The sequence below is a fragment of the Phacochoerus africanus genome, chromosome 2 (genome assembly GCF_016906955.1).
Source record: "Phacochoerus africanus isolate WHEZ1 chromosome 2, ROS_Pafr_v1, whole genome shotgun sequence".
NCBI lineage: Eukaryota > Metazoa > Chordata > Mammalia > Artiodactyla > Suidae > Phacochoerus > Phacochoerus africanus.
The window spans coordinates 30,205,342-30,221,928 of record NC_062545.1 but is presented as its reverse complement, the minus strand read 5'-3'; the positions used below and the strand labels follow the sequence as shown (position 1 = coordinate 30,221,928).

The following is a 16,587-nucleotide window of genomic DNA, read 5'->3' as shown; positions in this document are numbered from 1 at the left end:
AACTTGATCAAGGTCATGAAATGATAAGCACTATTACAAATATTGGAAACCAGGTCATTCTCATAACAAATCTTTGTCTTTAATACTATTCTCTGCTATTGGAAGGGGGCCTGCTGGAGGTGACCATGTTGAGTAATGGTTTGTTTACTCAGGAAAATTTTAAAAAATAAAGTGAACATGTTTTTAGGCTCTAATTTTTTTTTCTAATCAAAATTAAAATGCCTTTATTTAATTCCATGAAAAACAACTTAGATGACCTTATTTATTGATTATTATTATTATTACATTATTATTATTATTACTTTTTAGGGCTGCAACCACGGAATATGGAGGTTCCCAGGCTAGGGATCTGATGGGAGCTGTAGCCGTTGGCCTACACCACAGCCACAGCAACGCCAGATCCTTAACCCACTGAGCAAGGCCAGGGATCAAACCTGCAGCCTCATGGTTCCTGGTCAGATTCGTTTCCACTATGCCACAATGGGAACTCCTGAATTATTATTTCTTAAAGTAAGTTGATCATTGACATTTTTCTTAATGTCAGTAAGGAAATTGATGTTGCCTTTTAGCTAAACAAGGGATGTTATCTCAAGCCCATCTTGTGAAGCTCATGGGGACCACGTGCAGCTCATGGGTCATTTGAAGGGGACAGAGAGGGCATTGGGTAGATTCAGCTGTTCCACACACTGTAAATGAACTCCAAGAAAAACAGTATCCACCTATCAAATATTTACTTAACACAGGCAGGCATGCTTCTTGCTTTCATGGAGCTTACAAGCAAAGAAAATCATTTCAGATTATGTACCTGCTATGAAGACAATAAAACTAGGTCAGAGAGTGAGTGACTGGGAGGTGATATTGATTCTGAGACCTGAATTACAGGAAGGAGCTAGCTGTGCAGATTAGGGAGAGAGGGGAGCAGAGGGAACCTTCCAGGCAGAGGACACAGAGGGCTCTGAGGCAGGAACAACCTTCCAGTATTCCCAGAATATAGAGGAGTAGTGTGGCTGGAGGTTGTAAACAAGCGAGAGAGTGACACAAGGTAGAAACAGAAAAGCAGGCAGGGGGCTGCATCAGGAGGGGTCTATGGCTGGGCATTTGGGATGTAGTCTAGATCCAGTGCAAGCTGTTGTGAAGATTTAGACTACATTGGGACATAGTGGTTTAAAATTGGCTGCTGTGTGGAGAATGGAGTTTGGAGGAACAAGGGCGGACACCAGGACTCCATTTCGGAGGCTGCTCTGTAGTCCTTAAGATGTGGGAATGGTTTAGACTAGAACAGGGCTTCTCGAACTTTAGAATAGAGTTCACAGTAACCTGCAGGTTTTGTTGAACACAGAGGGCTGCTGCCCAGCTGCAGAGTTTCTGATGTTGTGGGACTGGGGTGGGGCCTGAGATTTTGCCTTTTGAATAAATTTCCAATAAAGCTGATGGACCATGCTCTGGAAACCGCTAGAATAGAGTATTTCCCCAACGTTTTTTCTTGGGAAAATGAGTTCTGAAGTATGTTCATTGGTAGTCTTTGTGGGGTGGGGGAGGACCCATGGCCAAATAAATTTGAGGGATACTTGTATTTTATGGTCATCCAGGGCATGTTATCATCTTAAAGGTTCTGAAATGTTTTACAGTTAAAAATCGTTTGTAACCATGTTTAATCTTTCCGTTCTCAAGTGTCTTAAGTAATGACCTTGAGCACTGACTGAAAGGAGGTCATTCTGGTGATCAGTTGGCAATTCAGAAGGTCTTTGCACTGCTAATATCAAAAGTGACCAGGGTCATTATTGCTGCGGGGGTCGGTAGAGGGGTGGGGAGAGGAAAAAAGACCTCTGGGTTATGTAAAGGCTGTCTAATCTTAAAATTGTTAATATCTTCAGTCCTTTGAATTCCTCAGATCCATCTCGTTTCCACATGGTGCATTTTTAGAATATAAACGTTTTGTATAACATAGTGACTTGCAGGTATTTTCTTTTAGGCAGTGAATCTTTTATGCACATAGTGTATCATTCTGAGCATCTTTATGTGAAACAGATAAGGGCAGACCTGCTCTAGGTGAAGTGTAGGAGTAGGGGCACTAGAGAGACCCATTTCCCTCATGTAGCCGACCCCTTCCCCCATTGTTCTCAGTCACCCCAAAAAGAGTTTCCTGAGTCCTGGAGGTTGCTCAGAACACCTTCTATGAGGCCATAATCCAGCTGAAGGAGCACCAGCTAGAAGTTAGGAGGAGGTCCTGTGCCTGGATGAGCCTTCAGTTAGCCATAACCCGAGCCTGTATCCGCACCCGAACACGATTATAATCCATTTCCTTCCTGGGGTTACTGGATGGATTAAATGAGGTAATGTAAATTTATAGAAGTGGCAGTCAGCTCTGAAAACTATCATCTGTGTCCCATGCTGGAGAAATTTAATACGCTATTTCTCCCAAAAGGGGACATGACAAAGGCAGAAATTTCCAGAGGCGCAGAAGGTCAGTGTTTGTACAGAGTGGTACTGCAGTGGCCTGAAATATAGTGAGCTGGGATCACAAATATAAGTGCCGGGGTGTAACGTCATGTCCTGATGTGACCATACCTTACTACCTAGCTGCCTTTCTTCCTCTTTCTTCTCCACCCCCAACCCCTGTAAATAAATGAGTGCGTAAGTACCGCTTGTGAGCTCTTACTGAATGCCTGGCACTTTGCTAAGTGTCCTGTTAAACGCATTATCCCCTTCGCTTTCACCCCACACTATGGGACTGGCACAATGTCACACAGCTCGAAAGTGGTATGGCCAACCACCACCCACATCTCTTCCACCTGCTCTTAATCCTGTCCCTCTTTTTTGGTCTCATGTTTTTTTTTTCCCACCGCCTTATAAAAATACAATTCGTGGAACATGATATTCTAAGAATGACATTTTACTCATAAAGTGTTCTGTACTCACTTGTGCATTTGAATTTTAAAAAACTTTAGAAAAATCCCGCTTCCGTTTAAAATAAATAGTGCTGGGAATTTTCCAAGGATCTTCTTAATATGTGCTCACTTTGGGACTCTGTTCAGTTGTCAGCACATCATGCTCTTTTCAAGCAACACTGTTCCTGGGTATTTACCATGATGGCAGATGAGGGAGGTCAATGTGAGCGTTCTGCTTTCTTTGTAGCTGATGATGGGCTTTGCAGCTGGGCACCAGTTGGCATGTATGATTTTCAGCACCGCAGAACTCTGAAGTAGGAGTTTGTAAATTTGGCAGGCGCCTGTCCAGGAATCATGCATCATCTGTTAGAGTTTACGAAGATTATTCCTATTCCCTGATTAATTGTATATATTATTTTTAGCTGATAAGTTTCAATAATTCCTCTTTGTTGGAGGGAGAGGTAAAGGGAGCTAAATAAATTGTGCTTTAGGGATTTGATTTATTTTGGAGCGTTAATGTGTCATGTGCTATGAGGCCATGACTCTCTAAAGTTATTCCACTGGAAGGATGCAAAGGAAGTAGCCCAACTCAGGGAAAAGACTGAAGGAAAAGTGAATAGTTATCTTGTATTGTGAAATTGAAATTCAAGCTCCTAAAACTACTTGCTTATTTTATGTATTTATTTTATTTTATTTATTTATATATATATATTTTTTGTCTTTTTGCCTTTTCTAGGGTCACGCCTGTGGCATATGGAGGTTCCCAGGCTAGGAGTCTAACTGGAGCTGGAGCTGCCGGCCTGTGCCAGAGCCACAGCAACTTGGGATCCGAGCCACATCTGTGACCTACACCATAGCTCACGGCAATGCTGGATCCTTAACCCACTGAGAAGGCCAGGGATCAAACCCACAACCTCATGGTTCCTAGTCGGATTCATTAACCACTGAGCCACGACGGGAACTCCAATACTACCTGCTTATTTTAGATAACATCTTATGTAAGAGCAGCACTGAAGAAATAATAAGTTCATCAGGATAAAACTGTTGGTTACTTTCATAGTAAAAATCTACACACAGTTACATGGAAAAACTTTTGAAATAGCACTAGCTATATTTTAAATTATAAGATTCTCGTGAAGATAAGTACTGAATTACATGCATGTCAGCTAAGGAAAAGCAGCATGATTTAATAGAAAGTGGTTATAATTAATCAAGTGTTGGGATCTTGGATTGGAGCCCACTCTTTTGGCGGCCTGCAGGTTACCACCCACTCGGGACGTAATGGTTGGAGCCTTCTGAGTTTGGAGGGAGAAGGGATTTGAGCTTAAACTCTATCTAGCCTAACCTCCTACTCTGCATGTGACCTTGGGTAGTTTATGTGGTCTTTATGAACCTCAATTACCTTTTATGTAAAATGAGGGGAATAATAAATTAATAAGTTGATTAGAAGGGTTAAATGAGTCAGTGCATTAAAATTCAGCACGTTACCTACCAGAGAATAAACATTCACTAAGTATAACTTATTTTATTTGATTTCAGAGAAATCTGAACTGTTGAGGAACTGAATTGGGGAAAACTGGATGTTGTTTAAAGAAATGTATCTGTTGTTTTATCTCATAATGTGAGAGATTCTGCTCAGTGTTGTAGAGAAGAAGCCGGTATCTAAGAGAGTGGTCACGGTACATGTAAAATGAATGAATTCAGTATTTGCAAGTCTCAAAAATTTCAGTGTGTTTCATGATTGTTCATAATGTGTGTGTTTGTGTGCATGTATGTGTATGTAATAGTATGTGTGTAAATATAGTACAGTTGACCTGCAAACAATGCGAGGCTTAGAGATGCCCACCCCCATGTAGTTGAAAATCTGGTTATAACTTTTGACACCTCAGAAACATAATTACCAATAGCCTACAGTTAACTGGAAGCCCTCCCAATAACATAAACGGTTGATTAACACGTGTGTTGTATGTTGATATATTATATACTATATTCTTACAGTAAAGTAAGCTAGAGAAAAGAAAATCTTATTATGAACATCATAAACAAAAGACAGTACATTTACAGTGTTGTTTTTATCCACATTGCTAAGTTTGTTGTCGGTTTATAAGATTGCCTGTCAGTGCCTACATCAATATTGTCTTATATGATACAAAACACTGGCGATGTTATATAGATCACTAACACCAGACATAAAAAATGAAAGGATAATGTGAAAAAATTCATATTTATTTACAAGCATATTGATTTATGTATTGATAACAAAGCAGCAATATGACTACTTCATGGTAGCCTAAACATAATTAATACGATTACTTCACAGTAGCCTAGCCTATACACTAATGAAAGGTTATAAACATTTTGTGGCATACACTATTACATCATATTCATAATACAGTAATGGAAACATCGTTACATTAAAAAAAAAAAACTTACCTGTAATGATAGACTGATACAGTTTATTTTTTTAGTCTTTTGTCTTTCTAGGGCCACACTCACAGCATATGGAGGGTCCCAGGCTAGGGGTCCAATCGGAGCTGTAGCTGCTCGCCTACACCACAGCCATAGCAACACAGGATCTGAGCCGCACCTGCGACCTACACCACAGCTCACTGGCAATGCGGGATCCTGAACCCACTGAGCGAGGCCAGGGATCGAACCCGCGTCCTCATGGATACTAGTCAGGCTGGTTAACCACTGAGCCATGACGGGAATCCCCTGATACGGTGTCTCCAATTACTAGAGAGAGGGACATACTGTACAGTAATATAATTCTTTCAAAGTTAAGTTATGAAACAGTAAGAAAACTAAGGCTTTATTAATTCAATACCACATATCTTGTTCACCTCCTGCCTCGGTAAGGCTGTCCACTGCAGTACAGGTCTTGCATGTGCTGTTCTATGTGATGAATCCCTAGGCAATGATGATGAGACAAAAATGTGTCATAAAGTTCTTGCGGTGCAGTTATTACATCTTCACACAAAGAGCCACACATACACCGTGGATCAGTTTAGTCACCATACGGCATGATGATCACCCTTCCTAAGTGGAAGCGGATCATCATCAAGCTGAGGAGGCCGAGGAGGAAGAGGAGGAGGGGAAGGAAGGCTGGTCTTGCTCTCTCAGAGGGGTCAGAGGCAGAAGACGTGGAGCAGGTGGAAGCGGAGGCAGGGAGGGGGGCAGGCACACTCTGTGTAACTACAGAAATACATGGTAATTTGTCTGCCTTGTGCTTTTTCATTTCTTTAAGAAGGTGTCTATCTGTATCTTTCCCACCATTTGCTTTAGTGTCAGGGCCCATATCATAGAAGGCTCCATGTCAAAAGAATAATAATTAGAACACTTCTGGCAGCTTGTCAGAGGGCAGTTGGTTTTCTGGCACCACTTAATCAATGTTTTTTTCCTCCTCGTCCAGCACTGGTTTGGAAGCACTCATCTCTATCAGGTTGTCCTGTTAACTCCTCTGGTGTGGTGTCTCTTGAATTTCTCCAAGATCTGTATCTTGAAACCCTTCACCCCTAACATTTTTTTTTTTTTGCCATAGCCACAATCTATTCCATGATTTTATCTTTTTTGGTTTTTTTGTTTTTAATTAATGAATTAATATTTAAGTTTTATTGAATTATGGTTAATTTACAAGGCTATGATAATTTCTGCTGTATGACAAAGTGACCCAGTCGTGTGTGTGTGTGAGTATACACACACACATATCCATTCCCTCCGATTCTTTTCCCTCATAGATTATCACAGAATACTGGGTGGAGTTCTCTGAGCTATAGCAGGTCCCCTTTGGCCAATTGTTCTATATATCTCAGTGTGCATACGCCAATCCCAAACCCCCATCTATCCCTTCCATCTCCACCCCATCCCCTTTGATAACCATAAGTTTTTCAAAGTCTGTTTCTGTTCTGCAAATAAGTTCATTTGTATCCTTTTTGTTTTTAGATTCCACTATAGGTGATATCATATGATGTTTGTCTTTCACTGTCTGACTCACTTCACTTAATATAATAGTTTCTAGATCCATCCATGTTGCTGCAAACAGCATTATTTCATTCTTTTTAATGGCTGAGTAATATTCCATTGTTTATATGTACCACATCTTCTTTTTTCCAGGATTTTTTCATTGCCTCTATCTTCAATCCTGTGAAGTCAACTACAATATATAGACACGTGTTCTTTAGCAGGAATTTGTTGTTTCTGGCATGATGGCTTTCAGGGCTTTTTTTCTATACCAATGATAACATTTTCTTTTTTTAAAGATTTTTATTTTTTCTATCATGATGGAGGATGATGTGAGAAAGAGTATGTAGGAATGACTGGGTCACTTTGCTGTACAGCAGAAATTGACAGGATCATTCAACGATGGCATTTTTAATGGTGCAATCTTTCAGATTTTCATGATGTTCTCTCTGTCGGGGTTTTTTCCCACAGCATTGACAGTCCTTTCCATAGAGTACCATGTATGATGAGCCTTAAAGGTCCTTAGGATTCCTTGATCTAAAGGTTGAATTAAAGATGTTGTGTTTAAGGGCAAGTAGACCATGTTAGCACCTTCAGTGTTGAACTTATGGGGTTCTGGGTGGCCAGAGGCATTGACCAATATCATAGACCTTTAAAAGGCAATCCCTCACTAGCAAGGTACCTCCTGACTTCAGGGACAAAGCATCAATAGAACCAGTTAGGAAGAAGTTCCTCATTGTCCAGGCCTTCTTATCATACTATCGAAAGACAGATGTTTATCCTTTCCCTTCAAAGGAGGGGGTTAGCAGCCTTATAGCTAAGGGCAGTCCTGATCTTAAACCTGACTGCGTTTGGGCAAAACAGTAGAGTTAGCCTATTCCTTCCTGCCTTACATACTGGTGCTTGCTTTTCTTCCTTCCTAACAAATGTTCTTTGTGGCATTTTTTTCAAGAATAGTGCACCGTCATTACAGTAAAAACCTGTCCAGGTAGATATCTTTTCTCCTCAATGAATTTCTTATTAATGTTATCGGCGAACTCGTCTGCTGCCTCTCGTTACCTTGAATTTTGTTTTTTAGTCAGGGATCAGACCTGAGGTGCATTTGCAACCTACTCCACAGCTGTGGCAATGCTGGATCCTTTAACTCACTGTGCCGGGCCAGGGATCAAACCTGTGTCCTGGCACTGCAGGATGCTGCCAATCCCGTTGTGCCGCAGCAGGAACTCCATCTTGACATTTTAAAAGCCACCCCTCTACCTAAAATTATCTAGCCGGCCTTTGCTGGCATTAAATTCTCCAGCTTTAGCTCCTTCACCTTCTTTTTGCTTTAATTTGTCATAGCACGACTTCACTTTTTCTCAAATCATAGAGTCTATAGGTATGCCTTTCTTGTAGCAATCCTGCACCCACATCAAAGCTGGATTTTTCAGATGAGATAAAAAGGTATTTCTCAAAAAGGGCAAGGTTTTCAAGCCTGCTAGTATAGCTGCAGTAATGGTTTCATGGATTTTCTTTTCTTTCTTACAGTGGTCCTAATGTTGGATTTATTTATATTGAGATGGTGGGCAACCATAGCCGCAGACTTCAATCTGTGGTGCATATCAAGCAATTCAGCTTTTTCTTTGTCATATCATGACTTCTCTGCTTCTCGGGAGCACTTCCAGCATCAAGAGGAGTACTTCGCATGGGTCCCCTGGTGTTATTTAAGGTTTATGATATTGCAGTAAACACAATTCAGAATACCCCAGAACATCAAGAAATCAGTTTTTATTGCAATATGCAATTTTCAGATGAGATGAACGGCTCACAGTGAGACAACAAACATCACTCAGCATTTTAAGCAGATACTGGCAGCACTCAAGCTCACCTAAATAGTAACAGGAGGTGAATATGAAATTATTACAGGAGTGCAGTATGGACTGTAGTAGTTTTTTGAAATTATAATTTCTTCTTTGCTTTTCTTTAGGGCCGCACCTGTGGCATACGGAAGTTCCCTGGCTAGGGGTCAAATCAGAGCTGCAGCTGTCGGCCTACACCACAGCCGCAGAAACATGGGATCCAAACTGCGTCTGTGACCTGCACCACAGCCCATGGCAATGCCAGATCCTTAACCCACTGAGTGAGGCCAGGGATCGAACCTGCATCCTCATGGTTACTAGTTGGGCTCCTTGCTGCTGGCCCAAATGGGAATTCCCTTGAAATTATGATTTAATATGCATCATTATGCTTACTTATATTTCTCTTGACTGTGAATGGTGCCATGAACAGTCTATAAATGTGGGCATAAGTTTCAGTAACTTAACTTTTTATAATAGGTTTGTGTATATTTTATGGTATTAAACAACAGACTAGTTTTTACATATATTTTATGCATTTATGACTAACCTAACTTTAAACAAAATTTTTTCAGTACTTCTAGGCTTGTGGTTGGTCTGCAAGTTTTTTAAAATTGCTGCAAATCTCCAAAAAAATGCTCCAGTACAGTTATTGAAAAAAATTCTACGTGTAAATGGACCCACATTGTTCAGACCTGTGTTGTTCAAGGGTCAGCTGTACAAATGTGTATAAAAGTAATGCTGAACAAGACTGGTGTTTCTGGAGACTCTCATAGGAAGATTGAGAGACAATGAAACTTGACTATATGAGAAAGATACATGGTAATTAGTTTCTTAGAAACACAGACTTCTGGAGGCACCTTGAATAATGGCCTCCTGTGAAGTTTCAGTCTCAGTCTTTGTCCTCAGATTATGAAGGTTCAGTCTCACATTTTAGGAGTTGGAGGGGGCAGATCAGATGATTAACTTCCCTTCATATCATCACCTCTTGTTTTTCTCAATTCATGCATCACCTCTCTTTTCTGGAGCCTTCCTCTCACATACTGCTCACCCTTCTCTGGGTCCTGAGGGCTCAGTTGGGTGTGTTCATTTGCCATCTCTGTCCTACCACTTCTCTGTCACTCAGGTGCTTTCTAGCTCATCCTCCCATGGTCATTCTCATCATACTCCTGACATTCACCTTTCCATGTTGCTATGCTGCTATTATATATTGTATAGTATAAACATAGTACTATTTTTATATTTAAAGATAGTTATGACATATGGTGAGTTGGAAGAAAGTTCCATTAATCCAAAGTCTCAAAGATAGCAATAGTACAGCATAGCAACTATAGTTGTAGCATATTACTACTGCTGTAACTCCCCCTTGAAGTATATTTAATCCATTATTAGTTTAATAAGTGTGGGTGAGCTTTATTCATTGGATTCTCTTCTTTTTTTTTTCTTTTTTTTTTGTCTTTTTGCCATTTCTTGGACCGCTCCCATGGCATATGGAGGTTCCCAGGCTAGGGGTCCAATCGGAGCTGTAGCCGCTGGCCTACGCCAGAGCCACAGCAACGCAGGATCCGAGCCGTGTCTGCAACCTACACCACAGCTCAGGGCAACGCCAGATCCTTAACCCGCTGAGTAAGGCCAGGGATCGAACCTGCAACCTCATGGTTCCTAGTCAGATTCGCTAACCATTGCGCCATGACGGGAACTCCTGGATTCTCTTCTGATTGAAACAGTAGAGGCTGGTAGTGGTAGGAATGCTGTGAGATGTCCCTTTCGTGGCTTCTGATTACTTAACATTGACTACTGTTTTGTTGCAGTTATGATGCTTGCATCAAACACTTGGATTTTGAACAAAACCCTTTTAATCTAGAACAAAAATGCGCTAGCTTTTCACCTTTACCAGCTTCCTAGAAGGTTGGTGGCTACATGACTAAGAAAAGAGGCACCTTGGATCAATTGGCCCCTGGAGCTAAGTCCACAGGTGATCTCTAGGGAGGTGAAGGTGAGGCAGTGGGCCCTTCCTCATAACTATAAGCTATTTCTAGGAGAGCCCAATTCCTAAGAAATTATACTAGTCACCGTTCTACTCAGTAATCAGATTGATGCAAATCTTAGAGTCTCTTGGAAGTATCTCAGAGGCTTAACTCCTGGGAAACAAGAAGGTCATGCCATTTCTGGTCTTCCCCAACTGTCCCCAACCTTTAGGAGTGTGCTTAGACCAGTGTTTTTAAAATATTAACATGCATATGCCTCACCTGGCAATTTTGTCAAACAATAGATTCTGCTTCTGTCGATCCCTGGGGTGGCGTCTGCGAGGCTACCTTTCTAACAAGCTCTCAGTTGATGCCAGTGCTGCTGGTCTCTGCGCCACACTTTGAGTCACAAGTTCTGAATCTGCCAGTTCTCTGCCCTGTGTGCATTGGAATCACTGGAGAGCTTTGAAATCACTGATGCATGAGCCCTACCTCAGAGAACTGGATTTAATCGTCATGGAGTGTGGCCTGGGAAGCAGGATTTTTTAAAGCTTTCCAGGTGTTTCTCATGTGTGGTCACGTTTGAGAGCCTCTGCCTTAAACATCATCATCCCAGCCCTGGATGTCACTACTCCCCACTTTGGCATAAAGTCTTATCATCTTTATCCTTCTTTTTTTCTGTCAGACTCACTTTGGGGAAAACAAACAAACAAACAAAAAACACCTGTCCAACGTTCTACCTGTACCTCAGCAGCTGAATATGGCCGCAAATCTCAGCTGGGTCCCAGCGCCCCTGGGTTAACTCTTCCAGCCAATTATTTCAAGTCTCCTCTCCCCTCACCCCTTCAAAGCCCCCTCTCCATTCCACACAAAACTCTTCTTCCATCACTTTCAGAAAAGAATAAAAGCAAACTGAAGGAATTACTTTATCATTGCACCATAACCAAATTCTCTGACTGCTTGCTGCACCCCCAGTCATGCCCTGGGTCCAGGCCCTCTCACTTACCCAGTGAATCGCCTCCTGAAAAGACCTCTTTCACCCCTGAGTCCTCAGCGTCCCACTTTTCTGGCTTGTCCCCATCACTATTTTACATGTTCCATCACCAGAGAAGCCCCTTGAACCGTTTTCCACTTGCTGCCCTCTTTTCCTAGCTCGCTGGTCCGGTAACTGTCTGCGAGCTGACCTTCGTGCCAAGTTCATGGTTTATCTGACCCTCATCTGCGTTTGACCCAGTTGAACACTCACTCTTTCTTAAGTCCCTGCTCCATGTCATGTCCCCGATCTGGGTGGCTCTACCTCACACCATCCAGAACACACCAGCACATGCTCCCCTCTGCACATGCTCACGGCCACCACGTCTGTGCATGGCCAGGCCCCTCCCTTTTCTCTGGTCTCTCATCTTCAACTTACCAGCTCCTGCAAAAGGCCTTCCCTGCACTTTCTTCAAATGAGTCCTCATCACCCATCCCCAGCGCCTTCCGTCTGCGGACTCATTTTTTTTTCATCACCTGGAGAACTGCATATTTACTTGGTTTTTCATCCATGTGTTTCTCAGATGGCTCGTCCAGTAATAATATAAACCCCATCAGGGCAGGGACATTGCTTATTTATTTAACTCTCTGCTCTCTGCCCAGAATTTGAGCATGTCTGACATGTAGTAGACACTCGGTAAATTTGTGCTAAATACATGGATGTTCCGGAAACCATCCCTCAGTTCCTCCTGAGAGCGCTTAAGCCCACTGCCTGCCCATTATACACAAACAACGCAACTGTAAACCTTCCCTTCTGATTGGTGATGGAAGGTCATGGCACTTCGTTCCAGAGTTTATGGATCCTAACAGACCCACTAGCCATCTCCACCTTGGTTCATGGAGCTAGTTCGTCTTCCTTCTAATGGACTTGCACATCTGCCACCTCTGCCTGCACCCCGTCTACAAATAAGCTGCAGGTCCCAAGGGAGTAACTGTTCCAAGAGCTTGAGGTCTTAAAAAAAAAAGTCCCCCATTTCTTTAAAAATACATAGTTGCTGCCTCTCCTGAGATATTTTTACAGTGTGTCCCTAGAGGAGGAGGAATTCCAGCTGATGGCCCAGTGCAGGGCAGAGGCCCATAGGCAGACAGTCTGGCTCCAATTTATGCTCTGTGCTAACATGGCTAATAGGCGTTAGTATTTTGATACAGAGAAGTGCTGCCCTTGATCCTGAGTTGGTTATACACTGGTCACATCCGGCTTAGAATCACACATTTAAGGGCCGGGAGAGTTAGTCACTTTCTTCATCCCCTCTGTCTCTCGCTCTCTCTTCTTCTCTCTCCCTCTCTCTCTCCCTGTCTCCCTCTTTCTCTCCCCCTCTTTCCCCTTCTCTCTCTCTCTCTGCTCTCTCTCCAGCAGATGTCTTGGGAATAGTTTCAGTATTTTCATAGAGCAGTACACAGAGTAAATTTAAATTGGCAGAACTCCAGCTTGCCCCATATAAAACTCTGCTGTAGACACTTTGAACCTATTGGAACTGTTACGCATGTATAATGTGCATCAGAGCTTCCACAAAACCCTGTTAGTGCCTTTATTATCCCACTTTTCCCCTCTATCCAAGTTTTCACCATCACTTCATTTCAGACCCTAAACTCAACACTCACTAGGGTCAAACTGAAAAAGAGGCAGTAACTCTTGATTCATAAGGTGCCCATAATTCTACAAACATCTAATGAAAACGAGCAAACATCTCTGTATAAAACTTGGGTTCCATCCAGGAGTATGTTTAACTCTCAAATGCCTGATAAAACCATGGGATTGCAGGCTCTGGAGCTCTGGCCCCGCACTCTGGCAAGGCGGAGGGTGCCCAGCATTACAGCGACCTTGCTAAGGCTGCCCCCACCAAGTCCCTACTCATCTCTCTTGGATTCTTACATCTGTGGGTCCTATAGCTGGAAAAATAGTAGACTGGAATCTGCTTACCTAGAATTAGCGGTCCCAGTGACTTAGTACGCTGGGAGGAAAAAAAAGTAAAATCAGATATTTGAAAGTAAGCCCTCACTCAACATTCCCTTAGAAACAAAATCACCACCTCTTACAGGCATGGTTTTCCTTGGCTTGTGGCATGGCTATCCCTAGCCCTTCAGTGCCAAGCCTTTGGCAGAGCTGATGAAACACCTCCTTTTCAACGAGCCTTGCTCTCTGGAAACCTCAGTAAAATACAGCTAGTGCACACTCCAGCAAACACCAACCTGAAACTTTCCCAGTGAACAAACGATGTTTTGCCAAAACGCTTCTCACTAAGTTCTGGCTCTAGGAGAATGGGTGGTATGGAATCGTCACAGCTCGAAAAACAAAGGAACACCCCTCCCTGCCTTCGGGATTGCATTCCCCTGAAGTGCTCAGATAGAGTTTTCATCATCCCATACGCTTTGCTGACTTGGTAGAGGAGTCTTGTTGTTTTTTTAAAAAAAATTATATTTATTTGCATGCCTATCAGATGCACAAAATGCATTTTTCATGGATTTTTCCTATTGCTGCTTGGGTAGCGTAGAGAGTTACCGCCTACGGAAGCATGGCATCAATGAAAGTAATAATCAAAGAGGAGCAGTATGTTTTTGCCCATCCCCATAAATCTGATCTGTAAATGCAAAGAATGTGAGGCATGAACATGAGAAATGTAAGAATTTTATCTAAAACTTAAAAAAGAAAAATTGGCAAATTGTAGGATAAGGTTTTAACCAATCCAGTCTCCAGAAGGAAAACTTCTTCTGTAAGACATTTCTGAACCCCCATCTGAAATATATGTCTTGAGGGCAGTAATCATCAGAAACATAACGGAGTCCCATGAAGCTCGGTTTTATTGTCTTGCATCAGTGAACATTCCTCAAAAGCATAGAGCGTCACTAATGGAATTATATGTTTTCATGCTATAATTACATTTGATTTTTCATGATATTTCTGTAGACTTTTTTTCATGGTCCCATGACTAGACAGAATATTTACTAGTTTTCTGTGTCCTCGTCCTGTTCATGCGCGCGCACACACACACACACACACACACACACACACACACGACCCTCTGTAACGAGAGAGAGACTAGAAATAGGATTTCTTTTACAGAAAAAAGACAAATGTATATTTTTTTAAAAAAATTTACCTTCAAGGATTTTCTTTCAACAACAGCTACATAAACATTACAACAAAAAGAAATAAGAGGAGTTCCCCGGTAGCTGAGTTGGTTAAGGATCTAGTGTTGTCACTGCTGTGGCTTGAGGTGCTGCTGTGGAGAGGGTTTGATCCCTGGCCCTGGAACTTCCACATGCTGTGGGCTTGGCATGAAAAAAAAAGGAAATAAGAAAAAAGAATTTTATAATTGATGGAAACGGCAAGAGATCCCTCTGAGTTCCAAAATTCCTTGAGGCACAAAATGGGCAATTCATATTTTGTTCTTTTTTTTTTTTGTCTTTTTTGTCTTTTTTGCTATTTCTTGGGCTGCTCCTGCGGCATATGGAGGTTCCCAGGCTAGGGGTCTAATCAGAGCTGTGGCCGCCAGCCTACGCCAGAGCCACAGCAACGCAGGATCCAAGCCGCGTCTGCAACCTACACCACAGCTCAAGGCAACGCCGGATCGTTAACCCACTGAGCAAGGGCAGGGACCGAACCCGCAACCTCATGGTTCCTAGTCGGATTCGTTAACCACTGCGCCACGACGGGAACTCCTAAGTAGATCCTTTCTTTAATTTTTTTTTTTTTTTTAGGGCCTCTCCTGAGGCATATGGATGTTCCCGGGCTAGCCGCCTCTGCTGTCTGCATCACAGCTCAGTGGAAGCTTAACCCACTGAGCCCACCGAGTGAAGCCAAGGATTGAACCCTAGTCCTCATGGACACTAGTCGAGTTCATTACCGCTGAGCCACAACGGGAACTCCTGTTCTTATTTTTGAATCTTTGTTGAAGGAATGAATATATGTTGGGGAAAATGGAACTTATTCGGTCTTTGGTTATGCTGCTCCAAACGATGCTGTCACTGGAAGACAGATGAATCTAGCCACACAGTCATATTGACCAAGGGACTCAATACCGAGATGCCTTCAAATGTGTGAACAATGAATCTCTGTTTTGGAGAAGAGAGAAGGTCTAGCTATGAAACCCGCAGAAATCCACAAGAAAGAAACGTAAACAGTTAGAAAATGATGTTGACACCCAACATACTATGGGTATCCTCTCTTCATCTTCCCCACAGCAAGTCTTAGCCTTGTTCAAGATCTCAGCGACTTCTTTCTTTCTCAGCACTCAGTTCCTATTCTCAAGGTTTTCTTCCCTGTAGAATATGAGGCTGAACACTCTAAATATGTGTACACTCTAGGGTCCCTCCGACGCCACAGGCATTATGGAAGTACAGAGGAAAAAATTTGATTGTTGCAGTCTAGGTGTGAAATGGAGGTCTTGTACTTGCTAAGTGGAGTAAGCTTGGGGGTGTTAATGAATGCTACTTGGCTGACCCAGGTTGCATGTTCTTATCATAAATGGAGATAAAGTTAGCATTTCATTTCCCCAAATTTAAATACATTTCTTGAAATGCCACTTATTAAAACATTGAAAATACAACGTTTGGTTCTCTCTCCTCAAATCTCTACACTCTGGCTCCTGGCCCAGCCACTCAACCCAAATCACCCTCTAAGGTCTTCCAAAATAACTTCTCAGCCAAAACTAATAGTATCCTTGTAGACTTGTCAGCTTTATTTGAAACCATTTTCTTCTCCTTGCTAACGTCCAACTGGCCTCGAATTCTGAGGATTCGTCCCTTTCAGATATTCTATCTTCTCTTCTCCAGAGTCACATCTAGAGCAGTTCTGCTTTAGAAATCATTTCAACTTTGGTCGTTTTAAACACAAGGTTTGTGCATAAATTATTTCCCTAGCCCTAGCCCTAAACTGTCCTCACTTTTAAAAATCAAGTCTTAACA

General features: G+C 42.2%; 1 protein-coding gene across 6 annotated transcripts in view; it reads left to right on the top strand.

The window, feature by feature from the left end:
* EYA4 (EYA transcriptional coactivator and phosphatase 4) overlaps window positions 1-16,587 on the top strand; it is a 312,569-nt gene that overhangs the window by 272,725 nt on the left and 23,257 nt on the right. The gene's annotated exons all lie outside the window — the stretch shown is intronic.